Raw genomic sequence first — 6000 nt, forward strand, 5'->3', positions numbered from 1 at the left:
TTTACTTTTATTTAATTGCACAGCTCGCCGAAATGGTTTCATATTAAAGGTCCCACATTACGCCCTTTATCAGATCCTTTCTATTTCCGCCTCTGGCTCTCAGTGGAACAGCTTGGCACCGTCGTTTATAGAAAAAAAAAAAAGGGAAATCGACAAATCTACATAAATCTACATATTTTTAAAACATATTTTGCCCTCTGAGTGCAGCTTCTGATTAAATGCTCAGTTGAAGTTTCCTCATAAAAATGATCTCTGCTGCACCTTCCAAAGTTCTTTTTTTTTTTTTCAGGGACTGCATTGGCGCTTTACTAGAAACGTCAACGGCGGTGACATAACAAAGGGAGGGTTACCAGAACTCTGTGTTTTAGCACAAACCGTCAGTAAACAGTTGTGCAAGCAAAAATATAAAAAAAACAGATGGATTTTTTTTTCTCATTTCTCTGGAATTCGGGATGAACACACCGGTGCATAGTCCATAATTCCATCCTGCTCTGATATTGACACTTTGCAAATACTGAAAACATGACATCATCACTCAGGGACAAAGCCACTGATGGCTTGCAAAGCAGACCCCGGGCACGCCACAGTGAAAATAAATCAAGTTTAACCTGCCTTTTTTTCTTTTCTTTTTTTGCTTTTATCTGCCCTTAATGAAGTCTTGCACACTCCCACTCCAGCGCGGCCCCCGCCGCGTCATGGCCGTGATCTACGAGCCGCCGGCTCGGGACCAGAGGGCCGCGGCCTCGGCTTGAGCTGTGGGAGACCGAGGCTCCGGCCCGGGCTTCGGGGGGGCGGGCGTCTCTGGCATGCACAGGGTCAAGTGGTTAACCCTCGTTATCTGGAGAGGACAAGGAACATGTGACCGGGACGTTCCAGCTGCAATCAATATCGAGCTGCCATTAGCCACTGACACAACACGGCCGCCACAGACGCGCACGGGCACTTATGCGAGGAAAGAGTTCAATAAAAAAAAAAAGTCAAACGCCGGCCGGTCGGCGCATGGCGCAAACAACAGCAGGCCACTCCAGACAGGGCGAGCGGCGGTGGGAAAGCTCTGATAATGTAAACGGGCTATTTTCGGAAGGTCGACGCGTTGAAGGAGTTTGTCGTACGAGTCACTCCACTTTTGATTTAGCAGCGGCAGCAGCGGCCAAACACAACAGCTGGGGCCGCCATCCGCAGACTTCCACTTCCTGTTTGTGGTACGCTTGATTGCCGTCCAGACATCTTCCTCCCGCCCGGCTCGCACGCTCGCTCGCTCACTTACTTACTTCCTCCCCGTGCAGTCGCTCCTCCTCCTCCCCTTCTCCTCTCCCTCTTGCTCATCTCAGCCGTCAAGACTTGACAGGAAATCACTGATTAGAGACAAATAACAATCTGTGCCAAACATGTCCTCCTCCGTTTTAATATCGGCAGGAGGCGCGAGGCAGGAGGGGGGGGGGGGATCTCCCCTCTCCTTCCTCATATCAGTAATCAGGACTAATAACAAGCCAAGACAATAGCCATTCCGTGTAACCATCTTTGTCTACATATAAACACCTCAGAATCTTGATAACAATCCTGATTAGTAGCTGGATGTGATCCCCCCACCCCACCCCCACCCCTCGCACCACCACCCCCTCCCCTCCTATCTTAACTCCCCACAGTGCTCTCTCTCTCTCCGCATTATATCTTTGGAGCCTCTCTGCCCGATGAGATTAGAATTTTGAAAAGAGAAATTGTTCTTTGATGCCTCATATCAAAGAGCTCGACGTCTTAACAACTCCCGACGAGGAGGGGAAAAAGGAAAAAGACAAAAGTAGGCAGAAAGTTGGGGACGCGAGTACCCACGCACCCGCTTAAGACGCTCACGCGTGATTATTTGTGAGGTTTTCTTTTTGTAGGCCAAAGTGCCCAGGGTGGAGGGATGGTGGGGGGGGTTGAGAGAGTAGCTAAACTGATGGGAAGAGTATGGCAAACGGCGGGCCGGGGAAGGTTGCTCTGTCCATTCTAATAGAATTACAAGCGTCTGATAGATGAGTCTTTTCTCCGAGGCTACTTGTCTGTCAAACATTAGGTCACACTCAGCTTCCAGACTAGGTGGGTTTGGGGGCGGGTGGGCGGACGGAGGGGGGGCTGAGAGAGAAAGGGCGGGGGGAGGAACGGCGCTCGAGGCGGCGGGAGAAAAGAGGGGGGGGGATCTGAAGAGGTGCCTCAGTCGCAGCCAAGAAAAGGAGGGCAACAAAAGTGAAAAAAAGAGGGGCTCGAGGATGGAGGGAGAAAGAGAGAGAGAGCGGGTGGGAGCCGGTGAATGGGTGAGGGTGGGGGGTTAAAGCAAGAAGGGAGAGAGTGAGAAGGGTACAAAAGGGTGTATTCGAATCCACTCTAATTAAAGGCCGCGTGATGGACAGGACCTGCGGACGTGCCTGCTTTTCTTCGGGCCAGCTCGCGAGTGTGTGTGTGTGTGTGTGTGTGTGTGAGGGTGACGGTGTGAAGGTGGGCGTGGCTGGGCCTCTAGTAGAGATGTCTACTGCCAACAGCCTGAATGGGACAAAGACCTGAATAGGGACTTCAAAGCGACCTCTGTGAGCTCACCCCCCCGACCCACCCACCCAACCCCCCCTCTTAGCCCTCCTCTTCACAGTCCTTTGGCTGTGTGACGGTCAACAAGCCCCCTGCCCAAGTGGTGTGTGTGTGTGTGTGTGCGTGCGTGCCCATGCAGGCATGTGCAATTGAGTTTTTCCGTTTGTTATTTCGCGAACGCTACATGCATTTCTTGGCAGCTTGCGTGCGCAGTGTGAATTTCAAAGTGTGTCTTTTCCGCCTGCGTGCGGTTTTGTCTCGTGTGAGAACATTTGTGCGCCCCTGTATGTGTGTGTGTGTGTGTGTGTGTGTTTTCCTTTAAAGAGCAGACTGCAGGATGCAGTTATAATTGGAGCAGAGGATTCTGACTCATTGCCCTCCCCCTCTGAACCGAGCCCGGCTGTCTTTGGGGTGGGTGGGAAGCAGTGATTGGAAGTGAAACAAGTGGCCCAGGGAGCTGAAGGTTTGGAGAAATTATTGTTGCTAAATTATACAGAGGGATTTAGCGTCTAATTTGATCCTGCCGTTCCTGGCTGATTTTTTGGCCCTGCGTTTATGATCTCGCTGTGTATGTTATTTAATTCTGCTTGGCTGCGGCTCAGGGCCTTTAATGATCTCCTACTTATCACCCGGCGCTCTACAGCAGATACTCCTCAAAGTGTCCCTCTCAGCGGGGCTAATAGCCTCATGCAGCTCCCCGACTGCTGCTGCAAAGAGAGATGGAATCTGTCCGGAGTCCTTGAGGGGGGGGGGGGGGGACCAGAAGAAAAAAAAGCAGGAAGATCACGTTTGATGTCAATGAAGGCAGGCGGAGAGATAAACTTTATGCTTTTGCTTGTGCGTCTGCCTGAGTGTATTTGCGCCAGAGTCAGAACTGGTATCTGACCCGTCTGAGCCCACTTGCCTCAGTCAAGAGGCAGGTCAGCCTCCGCAGCCCACCCCCCCACCCCCCGGGGATCAACGTGTCGCCATCGCTGGCTGGTGTCGCTGACGTGTCCTCAGTGGCATCATCGCCCAGCCAGCAGACACATGATCCTTCTCCTGACGCTCAGCCGGAGAGAAGCAGCACCTCTGAACCAGACTGCGGAGTGAAGCCGAAGCCACCTCATCAGCCGGGGCCTCTGTCCCTCTCTCTCTCTCTCTCTGTCTCTCTGTCACCCCCAGAGGATCGGCAAGCAGCGTAGGCCGCGGCTTTGATCACATATCTATATTTTAGGAGGCAACACTGGGGTTGGGTGTCCTGTAACGGCTCGACTGGGAGAGAAACAAGCTTCATTCCGAGGCGGCGGTCATGTGTTCCTGAGAAAAAAGAGACGCTTGCCATTTGAACCGCAGTCAGTCACACGGAGATAACCTTATCTGCAGAGGGGGGAACGTTATCCGTCATCCTGATTATGTCATATGTTTTCAGCTGAGTGTGATTTCATGCGCCTATAAATAGAGGACCCATAAAAAAAGAAAGAAAAAAAAACCCTCCCTCATGGAACTCTGTAATGTGTCATGCACACATGCATTCACACGCATATACACACACACACACACACACACACACACACACGCATGCACACACACACATTCATTTGTCCACATTGTTTGGTTTTGTATGGGCTTCATTTCGAGAATATTTTCAAAGCTTTTATTTTTTTGGTTATTCTGACTTCCTGTAACAACATGCAGTTTATTTGTGTCCTCTCACCCCTCCTCATGAATGGATTTACTGATTTTTGTCATGCAGCAAATGTGCACTCATTTCAACCTCTGAGCTGAATCATATTGTGCATTAGGGAAATACACATACAATAATAGCGACTTTATGCAATATAACCAGTGTTGTTGGGATTACTCCATAAAAGTAATCCAACTACTGATTACTCCTTTAAAAGTAATCTAATTACTTATTTAACTACTTTGTTTCATAAGTAATCAATTAAAACTTTACTTAAAAAAAATAAAGTAACAGTTGCTCAGTGCTTTGGAATGAACTTTATTAAAGTGCAAATTTTGCAATTGCAAATATTGCCCTTGTTCTCTTAACATGAATGAATGTTTGCTCTCTGAACTGCACATTTCACAAAACAAACTCACGTACAGCACTGGTGCCTTTTGCATAGCACATATTGTTAAAATAATCGTTGTTTTCAGGTGATTTTCTAAATTTCAGACACATTGTGATTAATAAGACATTTTTAGCTTGCAAAAGATTTCGGAAAAGTACCGGACATGTTACTTGATAAAGTAATTATGATGTAATTGCCAGTTTTACTCCATTATTTAAAAAATAGTCTGATTACAGTAGTGGATTACTAAGTAATAGATTACACACCAACACTGAATATCACTGAATTTAAAGAGGTCCTGTTATGAATAACAGCCCTTTTGACCTCTTTTACCTTTTAATTTGTCAGTCGGACCTTTCTGTGTGGAGTTTGCATGTTCTCCCTGTGTCTGCGTGGGTTCTCTCCGGGTTCTCCGGCTTCCTCCCACACTCCAAAAACATGCATGTGAGGTCAATTGAAGACTCTAAATTGTCCATAGGTGTGCATGTGAGTGTGAATGGTTGTTTGTTTCTATGTGGCCCTGCGATGAACTGGCGACTTGTCCAGGGTGTCCCCTGCCTTCGCCCTATGACAGCTGGGATAGGCTCCAGCAGACCCCCGTGACCCTGAGCTCGGGACTAAGCGGGTATGGAAAATGAATGAATGAATTTGTCAGTCTCAAAGCTGCTCCAGTTTTTTTATTTCTATGTCATCTCTTCCGCTACCAACACACCTGTTTCCACTCTCCTGATTGACACACTTGCTGCCACTCTGCAGTCAACACACCTGTGGCCCATCCCCTGCAATCAGCTCCAGCACACCTAAAGGGCCAGTGTGTTTGGCCCGAGATTTGTTATTGTTATATTGGTAAAATAATACATTGGTGGCCATCATAGACTTCTGTAATGGCCCTGAGAGTAATCATCTGTTGCTGTCGCGCTACTGGTTCTTTTCCCGTCTGCGGCCCCATGACAATTTGGCATTCCATGTTACCGGCATGCCATCTAACACGCCAAGTATGAACAGTGTTGTTGGGATTACTCCAAAAAAGTAATAACAACTATGAATTACTGATTACTCCTTTGAAAGTAATCTGATTACTTCTTTAACTACTTTGTTTCATAAGTAATAAATTACTAATAACTAACTACTTAAGTTAAACGAAAGATAATGTAACAGTTGCTCAGTGATTTGGAATGAACTTTATTAAAGTGCAAATTTTGTAATTCCAAATATTGTGGTCTTGTTTCCTGCACATACCTTACAACGAAGCACAGTATTCTTTGATTTAGACGAGATGAACTCAAAATAATGTTTGTATTTCCAGCTATCAAACGCAATCGCTGTTTTTTCTGTTGCCGCCGCCATGCTTGTTTTGGTGCGTCGTTGCATATCAATGGCG

The sequence above is a fragment of the Nelusetta ayraudi genome, unplaced genomic scaffold (assembly GCF_046127955.1).
Source record: "Nelusetta ayraudi isolate G7.1 ecotype Tasmania unplaced genomic scaffold, CSIRO-AGI_Nayr_v1 ptg000075l, whole genome shotgun sequence".
Taxonomy (NCBI): Eukaryota; Metazoa; Chordata; class Actinopteri; order Tetraodontiformes; family Monacanthidae; genus Nelusetta; species Nelusetta ayraudi.